Below are 19477 nucleotides of genomic sequence, written 5' to 3'. Positions count from 1 at the left end.
ATAGTATTCCATCACCATAATGTACTACAATTTCCTCATCCATTCCCTAAATGATGAACATTCCCTCAGTTTCCATGTCTCTACCACTCCAGAAGAGGCTACTATAAATATTTTTGTACAAAAAAAGGCCCTTTCCTCACATTTTTATTTCTTTGGGATACAGACCTAATAATGGTATAACTGAATCAAAGGGTTTGCCCTGTTTTATAGAAGTTTTGGCATGGATCCAAATTATCCAAAATGATCTGACCAGTTCATGAGCCCAGCAGCAAAACATTAGTATCCCCTCCACATTTGCCACATCCTTTCCAACAGTTATCATTTTCCTTTACTATCATATCAGCCAATCTGATAGGCATAAGATAAATAACTCAGAGTTGTTATAATTTGCATTTCTCAAATCAATAGTGCTTTTATACATATTTTATGACTATTAAGAGCTTTGATTTCATTATCTGAAAATTGATTGTTCATATTCTTTTATCATTTTTCAGTTTGTGAATGATTTGTGTTCTTATAAATTTGGCTTAGGGGGGGGAAGCTGGGTGGCTCAGTGGATTGTGAGCCAGGCCTAGAGACAGGAGGTCCTAGGTTCAAATCTGGCTTCAGACACTTCCCAGCTGTGCGATGCTGGGCAAGTCACTTGACCCCCCATTGCCTAGCCCTTACCACTCTTCTGCCTTGGAGCCATACTGTGTATTGGCTCCAAGATGGAAGGTAAGGGTTTTAATAAAAAAAATAAATTTGGCTTAGTTCTTTATATATTTGAAAAATGAGACCTTTATCAGAGAAATTTGCTGTAAAATTTTCATCCATTTTGTTATTTCCTTTCAATTCTTGATTGCATTGGTTTTGTTTGTACAAAACCTCTTTAATTTAATATAATCAAAATTATTCATTTTATATCTCATAATTTCTGTATGTCTTCTTTGGTCTTAAGTTTTTCCCTTATCTTTATGTCTGACAGATAAACTTCCATTCTCTCATTTGCTCATGCTCAAAAAAGATGCAAATTTGACAGTTAAGAAAGTCTTGGTATATTGGAAAGATGTTAGAATTAAATGATAAACTTGGAAGCCAAAAAGTAGGAAGTTAAGAAACCAGTGAAAAGAAAGGAAATGTAAGCACTGATTGCAAATGTCTTTCTCGATGAATTTAGCCAAGGAAGGGAAGAGAAATATAGAATGATAGCTCAAGAGAGATTTTTTTTGGGGGGAAGAGGGAAGAAGGGGTACATGGGTATGTTTGTAGGCATCAGAGAAACAATTTGTAGATAGGGAGAAATTTAAGATTAGTAGAATGTGGAAGTAAGACTAAGGTTGTATATTGATTAATTTTGTTGAATTTAAAAAAATCTTTGTTACAAAGGAATCTGTGCTTAGTAATGAGAGGAGGAAAGTATATATTTATAAAAGAAGGTAACATAAAAACAAAAAATAATATTTAAATAAAGAAAAGTCCAAATTGTATAGAATGAATATAACAGAATATTGTTGTACAATAAGAAATTATACAGAAGGAAGAGTTAGAGGACAGATGTTAAGAGTAAAGAAGATAAAAGCTTAACTTCTCATTCTGAAATATTCTAGATATGGCAATTAAAGAGTTACATCAGTGAATAAATAGAATTTACTGCATTAAAGAAATTATAGAGCTTTTCCCAGACTACTCCCCCACCAAATATATATATATATATATATATATATATTTATTTATTTATTTATTTATAAGGAATATGAGGAATTCAGAGAATCCTGAGATTTATATGAAGTGGTATGAAAAAAGGAAGGCCAAGAAAACACTACATACAATGACCATAATAGCATAAACAAGAATAATGCTCAAAAGCATTCATAGTAATGATTATAATTAAAAAGCCTCAGTTTTTGAGGTACTACAAATAAGTAAATATGTCTTTTTCCTTTCCAGAGAGTTGAAAACTTTGAATATGCAATGCAATATGCAGAATCAGTCATGTTGGCTGTATCCCTTGGTGTTTCAGAAGTGTCTTGGCCCTTAAAAATGCAGGTTCAAGGAATGTGAGGAGTGAGTTTAATTGGTAAATAAATGTCAATGGATTAAAATGAAAAGGGAATGAAAGTTCTTTAAACAGTAGACATTCATGATGAACATATAAACGTATATGAATATATATGTCCATAAAGAATCATATTACAATAGAGTCATGGTGGTGAACCCATGGCATGTATGCCAGAGAGGGCACTCTGAGCCCTCTCCTTGGGCATGGCTGCCTTCACCTCAGCACAGAGCTCACCAGAGTTCATCACTAGAAAGCCAGAAGGACCCAGGGCTGGGCTGTTCACCTCCCTCTTTCCACTGTGCCTAAGGACATTTCTCATATGACCCACCCCTCTGCCCAGCAGCCCAATGGGAGCACTTTCTCACTCTCCTGTCTGGTGTAAGGCAGCAACTCACATGTGGCATGAGGGTTGCAGTTTGGGCACTCAGTCTCTAAAAGGTTTGCCATTACTGCTATAGAGAATCAAGATGCAAGTACACTTCAGGAATTCTGGTCAGCCTATTCCTTTCACTAGGCTCAAAAAGCTTCCAGATATTCTTTATACTACCCATTATTAGCCCGATCAGAACTCTTCTGTGGTTTATCATAGATTTTCCACAGTTAAGCAGGCAGCTTGTGAGACACTTAAAAGGTGGATTTATCACTCAATAGATCTTTATGGTTCCTCAGGAACTATTAATGCCTATTGTGTGAATGTGTACTTTGGCACACTGTTCATCGCCCCTACACTTTGCATGCTCATTGTAAAACTCTTCATGAAATTTCTTTGAAAAGCAGTTATTGCATATCTTTGACAGACACCTCTGGGCATACTTTTGTCCTTTAAGTACCTGTTAAAAAGACCTCAGTGTATTAATCTAATCGTTCAAATTTCCATCTTAAAAAGATTTTAGGCTTCTAGAGAAACAATGAAAACAAAATCTGAGACTCAGTCTTCAGTTCTATGACATTCACTCATGATTATTTCAAAGGATCTAGAGGAAGAAGTTTTGAAGGCTGTAGAAGCAGATTAGAGAGATATTGATATGGGCAGTTTACTTGAGCAAGGATGGAATCTGAAAAGCAGTCCTCATGGCATTTCCTTACATTTCCTAACATCTAATACTCCATCTACAATCTAGGTGCCTTTCACCTGCTTTCACCCATGTCTGGATTGCATTTTTTCTTCAATTATTTTTCCCCTTAGACTTTCTGATCTCCTTCAAGAACCCATTCAGGAGCTACAATATTCAAGAAGCCTTTTCTAATACTCCAACTACTAGAACTCCCCTCCTGTTGAATGAATTAATAAATGCTTGAAAAGGCATTTATTAAGTATTAATTATATTCCAGGCTCAATGCCCATGATGGCAAAACTTTTATATTTTATTTGTTTGTTCATTCATTCATTCATTCATTCATTTGTTTATTTTTAAGCCCTTACCTTCAATCTTAGAATCAATACTGTGTATTTGTTCCAAAGCAGAAGATCAGGAAGGGCTAGGCAATTAGGGGTTAAGTGACTTGCCCAGGATCACGCAGCTAGGAAGTGTCTGAGGCCAGATTTGAATAAAGGACCTCCCATCTCTAGGCCTGACTCTCAATTCACTGAGCCACCCAGTTGCCCCCAATGGCAAACCTTTTAGAGACCACATGTCATGTCCCACCCTCCCCAAACCATGTGCTATGCCACCTCCCCCCAAGTGTTGAGCACCATCCCAACCCCCCTCTTACCCCACATAGGGAAGGGAGAAAGCTCTCCCATTATACTACTGGGTGGAGGGGTAGGTAAAGTAAGGAATGTCTTCAGTGCAGGTAAAGGGGGAGGAGAGTAACCCAAGTGCACCACTTCCCTCCAGCTCTGCCATCTGTGAGCCACCAAATTTACCCCAGACAGGGGAGGGAAGAAGCACTCCCATTGGGTTTCTAGGCAGAGGGTCAGGTGATGTGAAAAATGTCCTCAGCACAGGTTAAGGGGCGGGGGGGGGGGGGGGAGGGGGGAGGGGGGGAGTGGCCTGAGTGCTCTGTGAGCTGGCCATCTTACCTCCTGTGTGCTCCCATTTGTGGAAAGGAAAACTGAAACAAGTTTTGGACTTTCTGCCAATCAGGTGGAACCAACAGAAATTGGAATGTTAGAGAGAAGATATTGACAAGAATGAGGTTGGGGGAAGGGGAACTTAGAGGGACAGTTGGTCTCATGACTCTCTCTCTTCTGGCCCTTGGATTAGAAGGAGCCTCTTTCTCTGATTTTTCCAACTGTGAGCTCTACCTGAATTCCTGTGACCCTGTCATGGAACAAAAGGATTAAAGGGGAGTGGTTTGAACTGTAAGGCCGGTCTTTAGGGGTGTTAGCCCAAAGAGACAGGCCCAACCAGCTCTGAAAGTCAGGATCTTTTCTTCCTCTTGCTGTCTATTGCTAAAGGCTTTGAACTTAAGAAAACCAGCACAGATTAGCTTAGACAGGAATAAAAGAAACCCTCCACCAGCCTGTGAGACCTGGTCTCAGCTCAAAAGCTGAGAGAGACTCAAATCCAATCTAGGGAAATCCCGATTCCCTCTTCCCTGATACCTTCCTAATCCAAACTTGTTTTAAATAACCACAGTCAGATAAGAGGACTTTCATTGCAGGGGGACCTAGAGGGAGCTGAACCTAAGAACAGCCATTCAACCATAGATGGTCTTTATTGGAACCCTGCTGGGCAACCTTGGTCCAGGGGGAAGCTTGTCCCTCAGGAGAGTCTGTGCTTATCTGCTCTGGAATATCTTCCACATCGATCAATAGAAAAGACATCCCCTCAGGCTATCATAGGTGGCCCATTTTTTTAGGAAACCCAATTTTCAAAGATAGCCTTTCAGCAGGGAGTATCTCCTTTTACCTCACTGGCAGCCATATTCCCTCTGTTCCTTCAACTCTTCATTTCCCCATTACAAAATCTTCCTTATCTCCTGTCCCTCTTCAAAATCCTCAACAATCCCTGTAACTATTACACATTAGACTGATGGGCAGAGGGATGTGAAAAATGTTCATCCTTCTGCCTTTCTAGTAACAAACTCTAGGGGTGAGAGTCAGGTGAAGTGAGAAATGTCTTTGGCACATATGTCATAAGTTTACCATCACTGATCTATGCTAAACCTGGGGGTAAAAACAAAAAAAAGTAAGATAATTTCTATCCTCAAGTAACTTATATTCCAATGAATGAAGTCTGCACATATAGGGAAGATATGACTGAAGATATTCATGTGAGAAATCACATCAATTATGGGTAAAGATGCTAGGTGGTTAGATGATGATGATCCCATTTCTGAAAATGAGCTTTGGATATGGCCCCTAAAACAGGAGGATGTAGTTCACGAGGGTGCTAATAAAACTGTATTCTGAAATTAAATACCAGGGAACTAAAGACACTTCCATGTCACTCAAAAATGAGTATCCTCCAAAGCCCTTGTCACATATGGATCATTCAAGGAGGTTACAGAAGGCAAGTTATTATAACAATAACAATAATAATAATAATAATAATAATGTTATATGCTCAATTTTTGTGTGGATCTTTTCAGCAACTTCTAGGTATATTATTATAGAGAGAACTAAATGGAAAGCCTTGGAGTGTTAACTATAGCTTTCCAGACTTAACATCATATAATAATGAGTCCCAGGGGAGTGAAAGACGTGTCTTTTCTAATGATGATGTTGGAGGAGGTTGGTGTATTCTTTATACCAGATCCCTTTACAATAACTATGTATTAACTATGAGGAAGACCTGACAACTTAAAGTGAACTTTAGATAGCTACATAAAGTCTGATATGCCTATCTTCAAAGCTATTCCTGATTTTGTCATGGTTGTAAACCATGTAGACTAACCCTAAGATAAATGGGTTGGCAGTATCAACTTTGCCATTTTTTTGTTGTTGCTATTGTTCCTTTAGAATCAGTTTGTTTTCACTTGGGAAGGAATTTATTAGATCTTTAAATCCTACTTCAAGGCTACCTGAACTTTCCTTCATATTGCCACATTATAGAGGGCAGAAATTTAAATGAGTTTTCCTTTCCTAAGGATATAGGAGACATAGTTAGATTGGTGATCTAACTACCTCATGATGACAATTAATGGCATAATGTTGATTGGTCCAGATGAAGTTGTGTATAATTGAAAATCTGTTACCCTAAAGGGGAGCTACATTTCCCGAGAGCGCACAGACTTCCTCTCATGTAATTCCTGTCGACAGAGAATAAATATCCAGGGTTAGTCCTGCTCTGCCTCTTTGGCATGATGCAGCAATCATGGTGGTATGGTAAGGTGGGGATTTTGAAATAGCTAATCAGCCATGGGCACTTGGTTTTTATTTTGTATCCTCTTTATTCCTTAATTTCTAATGATCATTAATAAACCTCCTTAAATATAATATTTTTATTTGAGATCTAATTTTAATTTTTACAGTTAAAGTAGCAGAGGTTCTAGATCTGATGGTGGCCAATATGAAAGTCAAGGGAGCAGGGGAGAAATCAAACCTAAGAAATAGTGAATTTAGGCCATTTAGTCAAATTTTGGAAAATACAATGGACAGGGAAAGTCCAGAAGATTTTAGGTCAGCATTGGTGAACCTTTTAGAGATTGTGTGACCAAACTGAACCTTCAAGATGTCTGTGAGCTCCCCCACATTATTCCAGAGAGTGGAGGGAGGAAGTGTTTGCATTGGTCTGCTGGATAGAGGGGCAGAGCAAAAATGGCTTCAGGTGCAATGGAGAGGGGGAATGGAACAGCCCCCTCCATGTCACCAGGGCACACATGCCAATATGGTTCTAGCTACTAAGATTTCTAAGCTACCAGTACTTGCTTCCCAATGATGTAAGAAGGAAGCACAAAACTTTTATTGGACTTTTTAGGTTTTGAAAAAATCTTATATTCCACCTGGATAATCTGATGGCCCCTACTTATATAATCACTGACAGGTCTTCCTTTCCAGTGAGGTCCAGAACAGGTTACAGTCCTAGAATATGTAAAACAAGCTATAAAGCAGTCTTTCTTTTTGGACCCTGATGGCCCTTGTAAAGCCTATGTTTCCAAAGATCTCTATCCACAAAGATCAGAATCAGAGCCTTTGGTATAAACCAAAGTGGTTAGAATAAAACAATGTTGGGTTTTTGGAGCTCCAAGTTCCCCAGAGCAGCCACAACCATTATACTGCTTTTGAAATGCAGTTATTTAACTCTTACTGGGTACTAGTTGTGAACAGATCACACAAGGTTATAAAAATCACCCTTTGTCCAAAGTTGTTCATTATGGATTGGGTGATACAAGATAGTTTCGCTAGAAAAAAATGGGTAGAGAACAAGAGGCTTCTATTGCTAAAATCAAAATAATACTTTAGAAATCATATTTGCCTGAGTTTCTCTGGTATTTCTCAAACAGGTATTGACTAAGTCAGGGAATGAGGCCTCTAGCCTAAACCCTGGCACTCTGCCTCTCCCCTGGTCTGGTGGGTTCCCTCTTATAAGTAACTGGCCCTTGAGGAATCCTATTATTCTTGGTGAACTGATGGTTCCATTTGGTTCTAAAGAAGCACATAAAACTAAACTATATTCTTTCCTATTCTTTCACTTTACTACATATAATTCTAATGCAGGAAGAACTGTTGATGATGCCAGAGGTGTTATTGCTTCTCATCACCAAGTTATATTAGGAGACGGAATCTGTGGCTAAACACAAAATATAACATCTTTGCTCTGGTTCCAATGTCGTAGCTACTACTCTGGCTCATCACTATTTTGTTTTAGGAGACAAAGTGGGAACTTCAAAGATGTGCCATCACCATCATATATGAGTGAGACAATGGCACTTTGATACTTACTCTTTCCAAACTGAAAAGGAATGTGTGAAAAATTAATATTGAATTGAGATATATTGTGAAATAAATTTCTCTTTACTCCTCCCTGAAAAACCATCTGATTCTAGCCTGGAGTTACAGTTTTTCCCCTAGGCTAGGGAGCTGGGTTGGGATCTCCCTTCTTTTATTTAGATTCTAGAAAGATAATAAGATTGTGGAGGATAGGATTCTGCTGAGCAGCCACTTGACCCATTTGAAAAATTAAAATAACAAGCTATAGCTGCCATGTTGGGAAGAATGATGAACCCTGATTAAAAGTATGGTAAGCAGCCCTGCTGACCCAGCCATTTGGCAGAATGTCTTGGCATCTTCCAGATCATAGTAAAGATGTATCTCTTCCCAAGATGAAGTAAGGCGGGGGAGATGAGGTCTCTTGGTCCACCTCCTCAGTGACTGCCAATCAGAAATGTCTTGGGATGTTCAGGGCAAGCACTTAGTAATGAAGTCAAGAGTGGTATATATTTCTCTGAGTCACAACAACTCTCTCTTTTGCCCTACTCATACCCCTTGGCATAGATTCTGAGGAAGTCAGTTGATTAGTTTAGATTTCCTTTTTTCAAAAACTAGCTTAAGAATTAAGACATACTGACCCTTGAGAATTCAGTTGCTTATGATTTCTGGCTTTTGTCCTTCCTACGTTTTTGTTGTTGTGTTTCTTATTTTTATTTCCCTAGTGCCTTTTTTCCTCCTTTAATATTATCCATAATTGAGTGAGTTCCCTTTTATTTAAATGATGAAAGTTCCTCTAGATGATCCTTTGGATCTTGCCAGGAAGGTGTGGTATGTGCTAGCACCAGGATTTTTCCATGTCTTCTTTCCAACCTTATAGAATCTGAATGACTCCAACTTCCTTTCCTGACATTGGGGCCTCAAACTCATGTACTCTGCATCTCCCAAACTTGTAGTTCCCTAAGATCACATAAGTCACTATGCACTGATAAAATACTAACCCAAGACATTTTCAAATGGATATGGGAAAGGCCACATTCAAAGAAGCTAAGTGCCATTGTATCCTTGCTTTTTTTTTTAAATTATTTTTACGTTTGGATAAAGTAAACCTTCTTTGTTCAATGATTTCACAAATGCTTCATTTTATCCCAACCTCAAAATCAAATTAAACGGGCACTGGGGTTAGAGCTGTGCTTAAAACTGGAACGGATAAATTGAGGTGATCATAATATGTGTTTCCTTTTAATGAAAGACTTTTAAGGCAAGGTGTATAAAAAGTTATATATATTTCTGCAGTGTAGATTACATATTTTAACTAAATATATGTATATATCTATATCTATGTACATCTGTCTAGCTATCTATTTAGCTATTCTGTTTTAGTCATTTTTCAGTCATGAATATCTCTTCATGGCCTTTTGGGGGGTTTTCTTGGCAAATATGCTTGAATAGGGGTATTTCCTTGAGTTCAGTTTTCACAGATGAGGAAACGGGCAAATAGAATTAAGTGACTTGCTCAGGAGCACGCAGCTCATAAGTATCTGAGGCTGGATTTGAACTCAGGAAGATGGCACTCTATCCACTGTTTCACCTAATTACCCTATTGATTGATCCAAATAGCTAACATATAAATTGATCTTCTTTCCTCCTTCTCTCTCTTTTCCCCTTCCCCTTTCCTTCTCCTGTTGTATCCCTCCTTTTTAAATTCAATGATGTTATGGATCTTGAGTTTTGAATCACCAATGATTATAAAGACTGTCTGGAAACACTGAGAGTCACGGTAAGCACTGTGAAATTCATTGCAAAAACTTAAATAGTAATGATAATTATCTCAGAGACTACCTAGAGAGATTTTCTTGTATTGGTTTGATGTAATTCTATTTACACACTTGATGAATTATTCACTCACCCAAGTACTACTGTCTTTAGAAGAGAATTTATTACTGCAGAGTTTGGAAAGAGGGAATGAAAGATGGGGGAAAAAAGTCTCCCATATACAGAGGCAAGTAAAGAACAAGAAACAACAGTACTCTAAGTAATGTCTGGCACATACTAGTTACTTAATAAGTGTTTATTAAATGAAAAAGAATTTATCAATTTTTAAACTTTAAAGAGCTTATAGGGATAATCATTTATTATTATTTTATCATCATGATATTTTATGGCATTTAAATACAAACAATCTTGGGACAAATTGCTATGCTGTTATTGTTGTATGCCTAATGTTTTAATTGATAGAGAGTTCTGGTTTAGAATTCTTGATACATGACTGTGTTTCTAGATATTCATTTGGTGCTATTTTTTGCCAGTTATAGTGATATTTATTATATCACTATTGTTTTTTTATTTTTTATATTTTATATATAATATATGTATATAATATATATAAATTATATCACTATATATTTTCTAATATTCCTTTATAAAATCTATACCATGCAATGCCTAGGCAAGGATGACATAACTATTATTTCATTTAGCAATGGATTATATTACTATCATAAACCAGTTTCCCCCTCTAAATACATAGGTATTGCTTAGAAATTCTATGATATTTTTGTCAGTATATTGTGGGATTACATTTATGTGGATGCCACAAATAAAGGACCTTTTGTTTCAACTATTTTATCTTAACCATTTTATTACCTCCACTGTGATATTTTGGTTGAATCTGCAATAGTAAACCAAGTTGAGTGGCATGTATAGATACATGCTATTTCAATTCTTTACTCTTTTTTTTTTCTGAAGTGATGTTTGTTCCACATATTTTTCCTATTAATCTTTCAATTAAAAAATTTAAAAACCTCCTGCTTTCAGTCCCAGTATTAATTTTTTAAATTAATTTTTATTTTTAATTATTTTTCCATGTTTCCATGATTTATTTGCTTTCCCTCCCTCCTCCCAGAGCCAACAAGCAATTCCAATGGATTGTACAAATGTTTTCACTTGATACCTATTTCCATATTATTCATATTTTGTATAGAGCATGTGATAAGTGATGTAATATCTTTCTTTTGCATTTCTACTCCCATAGTTCTTTCTCTCAATGTGGTTAGAGTTCTTTCCCATAAGTCCTTCAGCAGGGTCCTGGCTTACTGCATTGCTACTAGCAGCAACAGCCATTACATTGGATTTTTCCACAATGTTTTACTTTCTGTATACAATGTTCTCCTGGTTCTGCTCCTTCGTCTCTGCATCAGCTCACTGAGATTATCCCAATCCATATGGAAATCTTCCCAATCATCATTCCTTACAGCACAGTAATAATATTCCATCATCGTCATATACCATAATTTGTTCAGCCATTTCCCAGTCAAGAGACAGCCCTTCATTTTCCAATTTTTTTCCTACCACAAAGAGCATAGCTATACATAATTTTTTACAAGTATTTTCCTTATTGTCTCTTTGGGATATAAACCCAGCAGTCACATGGATAGATCAAAGGGCAGACAGTCTTTTAGCGCCCATTGGGCATAGTTCCAAATTGCCTTCCAGAATGCTGGATTAATCCACAACTCCATGAGCAGTGCATTAGTGTCCTGATTTTGCTACAACCCCTCCACCATTTATTATCTTTCTTCACTATCTAATTGGCCAAACTTCTAGGTTTGAGGTGGTACCTCAGTGTTGTTTTGATTTGCATGTCCCACCCATTTTGGATGGTTTGTCATATGGGTTAATATCTATCATTACCTCTCTGTCTTTGACAAGGAAGTATTAATCTTTATAGAGCTACCCTGGAATATTAAGCCAGTGTTTCACTAATACTGCATTGGAGTTTTCATTGGGTAGTTTATATTTCTATTAGCCATCTTAATATTCTTAAGCTGCATGTTAACTGGGTTGTGTATAAATTTGTCTTGTATGTGTGCATGTGTGTGTATTTGGTTTTGTCCCCTCCTAATTTGTTTTAGCATTTTTTAAATTTTGAGTAGTACTTTCTCTCTTTCTTCATCACCATTCCTCCAATCATTAAGATGGAAAGCAAAATGATAGTGATTATACATGTGAAATCTTGCAAAACATATTTCCATACTAACCATAAAGAAGAAAAAAAAGCAAGAAATATTTACTTCAATTTAAAATTCCATGTTAATGAGTTCACTCTCTAGAGAAGGACAGTGTTTTCTCACCATGAATCCTTTGGATTGTCTTGGATCATTGTTTTGATCAGAGTAGCCAAGTCTTGCACAATTGACCACCAGCACAAGATTGCTATTACTGTGCACAGGAATCTCCTATTTATTCTTACTTGACTTTGCATCAGTTCATAAAGGTCTTGAATTGTATTTTTTTCTGAAACCACTCCTTTATAATGTCTTATAGTAAAATATTACTCCATCCAAATTATATTCCAAATCACATTCAGCCATTGGTCAAATGATTGTCAATATTTTTCAATGACAAAAGGCTCCCCCCCTCTATATATATGTAAATATACAATATATCTATATATATGTATATAATTACATAAGTCACTTTCCTTTTTCTTTAAGCTCTTTGGTGTATGGACCTAGTGGATATATGCATGGTTTTATAGTCCTCTGGGCATAGTTCCAAATTGTCCTTCATGATGTTTGAACAATTTCAATACTGCATCAAAAATCCATCATTGGACCTATTTTCCACTATCCTTTCTAGGATTTTCCATTTCTGATAAGTGAGAGATGGTACCTCAGAGTTATTTTTTCCCATATTGTTCATTTTCTTTTTTTTTCCTTTTTATTTAAATATTTTCCCATAGTTACATGATTCATGTTCTTTCCCTCCCTCTTTCCCTCTTCCCTCCCAAAGCTGACAAACAGTTCCACTGGGTTATACATGTATTATCACTCAATATCTATTTCTATATTATTCATTTTTGTAATAATCTTTTAAAAACCAAAACTCCACATTCTATATGAATATAAACAAGTGATGAATCAAATATTTTCCTTCTGCATTCCTTCTCTCACAGTTCTTTCTCTGGAAGTGGATAGTAATTTTTCTCATAAGTCCCTCGGGATTGTCCTGGATCATTGCATTGCTATTAGTAGCAAAGTCAATTACATATGACTGTCCCATAATGTTTCTGTTTCTGTGTACAATGTTCTCCTGATTCTGCTCATTTTGTTCTGCATCATTTCTTGAAGGTTTTTTCCAGCTCTTATGGAAATTAGGCAGTTTATCATTCCTTATCCTGCAATAGTATTCCATCACCATCATATACCACAATTTGTTCAGCCATTCCCCAATTGAGGGACACTCTCTCATTTTCCATTTTTTTGCCACTACAAAGAATGAGACTATGAATATTTTTGTACAAACATTTTTCATTATTACTTCTTTACGGTACAAACCTAGTAGTGGTGTTTCTGGATCAAAGAGAATGCACTTTTTTACCCTTTTATTTTTAATTAGTTAATTAAAAATATTTTTCCATGGTTACATGGTTCATGTTCTTTCCCTCCCTTCTTCCCTATCCCCTCCCTGAGCTGATGAGCAATTTTGCTGAGTTATACATGTTTCATTGTTCAAAACCTATGTCCATATGATTAATATCTGCAATAGAGTGATTATTTAAAGTCAAAATTCTCAATCACATACTCATTGAACCATAAGATCATATGTTGTTCCTTTTCATGATTGAGGATTCTTATGAAACCAAAACCCCCAAATATAAACCCAAATAAACAACTGAAATATTGTATGCTTCTTTCCACATTCTGACTCTAACAGTTCTTTCTGTAAAGATGGATAGCATTCTTTCTCATAAGCCCTTCAGAATTGTCCTGAATCATTGTATTAATGATAATAGCTAAGTCTATCAAATTGATCATTCTACAATATTGCTGTTACTGTGTACAATGTTGTTCTTGTTCTGCTTATTTGCCTCTACATTAGTCCATGAAGAGGTCTTTCAAGCTCTTTCTGAAAATCATTCTGTTCATCATTCCTTATAGCTAATAGTATTCCATCACCATCATATACCACAATTTGTTCAGCCATTTATTAAGAATATCCATAAATAATTCTTCTCTTTGTTCCTTCCTTCCTTCCTTCCTTCCTTCCTTCCTTCCTTCCTTCCTTTCTTTTTCTTCCTTCATTCTTCTTTTCTTCCTTCATTCTTTTCTTTCTTCCTTTCTTCCTTCCTTTCTTCCTTCCTTCCTTCCTTCCTTTCTCCTTTTAATTTTTTTAAAAAATATTAAATAGCAATGGTAATTATGTGTGCCCTCATTTCACTCCTGATCTTGTTGGGAAGGCTTCTAGCTTATTCCCATAATAGATGTTTATGAATGGTTTTAGATATATGCTATCATTTTGAATAGTGTTCCATTTATTCCAATGTCTTCTAGGGTCTTTAAAAGGAATGGCTGTATTTTGTCTAAAGCTTTTTCTGTCTTTTGAAATAATCATATGATTTCTGTTGGTTTTGCTATCAATATGGTAAATTATGCTAATAATTGTCCTTATATTGAACAATCACTGTTTTTCTGGTATGGAACCCACCTGGTCATAGTGCATGATCTCTGTGATACATTGCTGTAATTTCTTTCCTATGATTTTATTTACAATGTTTATACCAACATTGTTAGGAATATTAGTCTATAGTTTTCTTTCTCTGTTTTTATTATTCCTATTTTAAGTATCACAATAATATTTATGTCATAAAAGGAATTTTGTAGAGATCCTTCATCAGCTATTTTTTCCAAATTATTTAGATAGTAGAGTAATTAATTGGTCTATAAATGTTTGGTAAAATTCACTTGTGATTCCATCTGGATTTAGGGCTTTTTTCTTAAGGGATTCATTGATAACTTGTCCAATTTTGTTTTTCTCAGATAAGCTTAAGTATTCTAGTTCCTTTTCTTTTCTTTTTTTTTTTTAAACCCTTACCTTCCGTCTTGGAGTCAATACTGTGTATTGGCTCCAAGGCAGAAGAGTGGTAAGGGCTAGGCAATGGGGGTCAAGTGACTTGCCCAGGGTCACACAGCTGGGAAGTGTCTGAGGCCAGATTTGAACCTAGGACCTCCCATCTCTAGGCCTGGCTCTCAATCCACTGAGCTACCCAGCTGCCCCCTCTAGTTCCTTTTTTGTTAATATACAGACAATTCGTTTTTCTTTAAAAATTCATTTATTTCTTCCCCAATTGACAAATGGTCAAGGGATATGAATAGGCAGTTCTCAGATGAAGATATCAAAACTATCAGTAATCACATGAAAAAGTGTTCTAAATTCCTCCTGATTAGAGGAATGTGAATCAAAACAATTCTGAAGTACCACCTCATAGATAGCAAATTGGCCAATATGGCAGTGAAGAAGTGTGATAAATTTTGGAGAGGATGTGGCAAAATTGGGACACTAATACACTGCTGGTGGAGTTGTGAATTAATCCAGCCATTCTGGAGGACAATTTGGAATTTTGCCCAAAGGGCTTTAAAAGAATGCCTATCCTTTGATCCAACCATATAGCACTGCTAGTTTTGTGCCCTAAAGAGATAATGAGGAAAAAGACTTGTATAAAAATAATTATAGCTGTGCTCTTTGTGGTGGCAAAAAAATTGGAAAATGAGGGAGTTGATTGGGGAATGGCTGAACAAATTGTGGTATCTGACGGTGATGGAATACTATTGTGCTAAAAAGAATGATGAACTGGAGGATTTCTATGTTAACTGGAAAGTCCTCCAGGAATTGGTGTGGTGTGAAAGGAGCAGAACCAGGAGAACATTGCATACTGAGACTGAAAAATTGTGGGACAATCAAATGTAATAGACTTTTCTACTAGTGGCAATGCAATGACCAGGACAACAACAAGGAACTTATGAGAAAGAATGCTCTCCACATCCAGAGAAAAGAACTGTGGGAGTAGAAATGCAGCAGGAAAACATATGATTGATCATGTGGTTTGATGGGGATATGATTGGGGTTTTGTATTTAAAAGATTACTAAAAGATCTATTAAAAATATGGAAATAGATTTGGAACAATGATACATGTATAACCCAGTGGAATTACTTGTCAGCTCAGGGAGAGGGGAGAGAAAAGGGGTGGGGAAAATCATGAATCATGTAACCAAGGAAAATATTTTAAATGAATAAATGAAAAAAATCACTTTTTTCCTTGGGTTATCAGATTTACTAGAATATAATTGATCAAAATAACTCCTAATAATTGCTGTAATTTTTTCTTCACTGGTTGTAATTTTGTACTTTTTATTTTTAATTCAGATCATTTGGTTTTCTTGTTTTTTTTTTAATCATACTAACCAAATTTATCTATTTTATTGCCCTCAAAAACAAAACAAAACAACTCCTTTTATTATTGATTAGCTGAATGACTTTTTTACTTTAGATTTTATTAATTTTTACTATCATTTCAGAATTTCTAAGTTGCTGTTTAGAGATTTTTGATTCATTATTTTTCTAGGTTGTTTTTTTTTTTAGTTGCATACCTAATTCATTGCTTTGCTCTTTCTCTATTTCATTGATGCGAACATTTAGAGATATAAATTGTCCCCCAAGTACTGTTTTGGCTGCATCCACAAACTTTGGGTATTTTGCCTCCTTACTACAAATTTGTTTAATGAAATTATTGATTATTTTTATGATTTTTTTTTCACTCATTATTTAAGATACAGTTATTTTATTTCTGATTAATTTCTATTCTTTTTTCCCTCCAGATCTATTTGTTCAATGTAATTTTTATAGCATTACAGTCTGAAAAGGATGTATTTAATATTTCTGCTCTTTTGCATTTGGTTTGAGACTTTTATATCTTATGATATGCTCAAGTTGTGAAGGTTTTATGTACTCTTGAAAAAAAAAATGGTATATGCCTTTCTATTCCCAAAATCCCCCCCCCCAAGGCCTATCAAGTCTAACTTTTCTAAAATTTTGTTCACCTATTTAAATTCTTTTTAATTATTTTTTTGTTTGATTTATCTAATCTGAGAGGGGAAGGGCAGTGATGCCTACTAATAAAGTTTTATTGCTTCTTTCCTCTTTATATCATGTAATTTATCCATTGGGAATTTAAATACTATGACATTTGGCACATATATGTGAAGTACTGATATTACTCCCTCATATATGGTTTTGTTTATGTAATTTCCTTCTTTATCTCTTAAATTAATTTTCACTTTTGTTTTGATTGAGATCATAGTTGTTACCCCTGCTTTTTTAAAATTTTAGCTAAAGCATAGATTTTCCTCCCGTCCTTTACTTTTACTATATATGTATCTCCTTTTTTAAAAAATGATGCGTTTATTTTGTAAACAATATATTATGGAATTCTGTCTTTTAATCCACTGTATAATTCTCTTCCATTTTATGGGTAAGTTCATTCTATTCACATTCACAGTTGTGATTATTATCTGTGTGTTTCTCTCCATCATATTTTCTCTGTCTATCTTTTTCTCTCCTTTTAGCTTTTCCCTTTTCACAAATGGTTTTGTTTCTATTTATCTACCTCCCCATATTCTCCCTCCATTTTTCTGTCCTACAACTTTTTTTTTATGATTCCCTATCCTTTTCTTACTTCTCTATTGGATAAGATGGATTTCTATACCTAAGTTGATTTGCTATTCCCAATTTATGCCAAACCTCCTTCTACTATATTGATTCTTTTTTCCCCCTGATCATACTGAGTCTTTAATATTTATTGACTTGAACTGAATTAAATCTTTGAGATATTGATTTTCATAGGACCATAGAATTAAAGCTATATTGTTGATGCAGTGTGGTCCCAGGAGCTGTGGAGCAATTGCAGAGTGGCTGAGGACATTGAATCTTGAATGAATGAATATACATCTTTCTCTAACACGAACCTTTTTTGCAAGCATCAATGTTTGCCTTTGCAGTACCCCTGACTGTCTTCATTCTGTTCTTGTGCTCCTTTCACTGACTTTTTGATGTCTTTTTCTTCTCATACAAGCTGTGCCTTGCAAGTCTGTGCTTTGGTTCACTTTTTTTTTTTTTGTATAGTCAAGGGAATCATAGATCATGCCAAAGTCTGTTGTTTTTCCACACCAAAATAGGTTCTGAATCCAAAGACAAAAATAACATCTGCAGTTGTTTTGTACATCTTGGCCAGTTTTTCTCAAATTTCAGTCTTGGGTATTAGAAGATCAATGACCATTTATTTACATTAAAAAAGACTGTATTTTTCCTAAACTTCCTTGTTTTGATGGTTACAATGTCATTCATGGTGGCAGTCAGGTCCTTGAGCATCAGGAGGGGAAAAAAACCCACTGTACATGCCTCCTCATGTGAGATAATTCACTCCAAACTTTCTTTTCCTCTTTTACTCAGTGTAGTCTTCGTTCTTATCACTTGATTTTTTTTATTTCATCACATCATATTCAATTTACTCTCTATTCTCTTTTGACATGTTTTCCTATTCATTGCCCTAATAATGATGAAGTTCTTAAATATCTTCAAATCCTTAAATATACTAACTACTTTTCTTAGATCCTTGAAGTATAATAGATATGTTAAGCATCTTAGTTATTATCCTTATTAGCAATCAGTTTAACCCCATTGTTTTCCATTATCATCTTAAAATATCTTAAATATCTCTTGTGCCATAAGTATCTTAATTATTCTATTTATCACTTTCCTATGCAGGTTATATAATTAGTTTAACCTCTTTGTTTCCCTTGGTTACTTTAAATATACTACATACTGTAGGAATCTCTTGTACCATAGAAATCTTGAGTATTATAGTTATCACCTTCCCACACCAGGGACATGATTGTTTTATTCCTACTGATTAACTTGAGGGGTTTTGTTTTGTTTATTTTTTATGTCTTTCTTCAGTGTCAAATTCTCTCTTCAAATTGTCTATTTTAGCTTTGGTCATTTCATCAGGAATATCTGTTCTATTTTTTTTTTAGCCTTTTAAAATATTTTATTAATTTAAATGTTTAAAATTTCTTATTAAAACAAAATTATAAAGAGCTAATTCTGATCAGTGAAATAACTAACAACAATAACAAAGGATACAAGATGAAGCATTCTATCTTCCAAAGAAATGATGGACTCAAGATGCAGAAAGAAGCAATATATTTTCGGTCATAGCCCATGTGGGAAGTTGCTTTAACGTGACAATAAATATTTATAATGAAGACTTTTTTTATAGTCTTTCCTTTTTTCTTTCCTTCCTTCTTCCTTCAATCCCTTCTGCCCTACCTCCTTCCCTCTACTAAGGGGAAGGGGATTGGGAAGCAAAGAAATGGAATGCTTAAATAAAAATGAAAATATATGATAAATCCCAAGTGACCATGAAAAAATTTACTTATACAAACAGAAGCAAATTAACTTTAAAGTACCCTTCCCTTTTTCTCTAATCTGCCCTTTCTTCATTCAGATCATCTTATGTGGGCCAAGCTAAAATTTGTACCTTTATCCCATAAAATTTTTAAAAATGACATTTTTTTAGTCCTTCCCCTCCAGTTCCATTTGAACAGTCATATTTTTTTTCCTTTTTTTAAAATTTATTTATTTAATCAATTTAGAACATTATTCCTTGGTTACAAGAATTATATTCTTTCCCTCACTTCCCTTCCCCCACCCTTCCCATAGCTGACATGCAATTCCACTGGGTATTACATGTGTCCTTGATCAAAACCTATTTCCATGTTGT

At 35.4% G+C, this 19477-nt stretch overlaps 1 pseudogene; it reads right to left on the bottom strand.

Moving 5' to 3' along the window:
* Positions 1-17649: 17649 nt before the first annotated feature.
* On the bottom strand, positions 17650-18039 carry LOC100618825 (40S ribosomal protein S24-like; annotated as a pseudogene).
* Between the last annotated feature and the right edge of the window lie 1438 nt (positions 18040-19477).

This window comes from Monodelphis domestica, chromosome 6 (genome assembly GCF_027887165.1).
Source record: "Monodelphis domestica isolate mMonDom1 chromosome 6, mMonDom1.pri, whole genome shotgun sequence".
In the NCBI taxonomy this organism is placed as follows: Eukaryota; Metazoa; Chordata; class Mammalia; order Didelphimorphia; family Didelphidae; genus Monodelphis; species Monodelphis domestica.
Note: the sequence above shows the minus strand (reverse complement) of the source record. Positions and strands in the feature narration are given on the sequence as shown.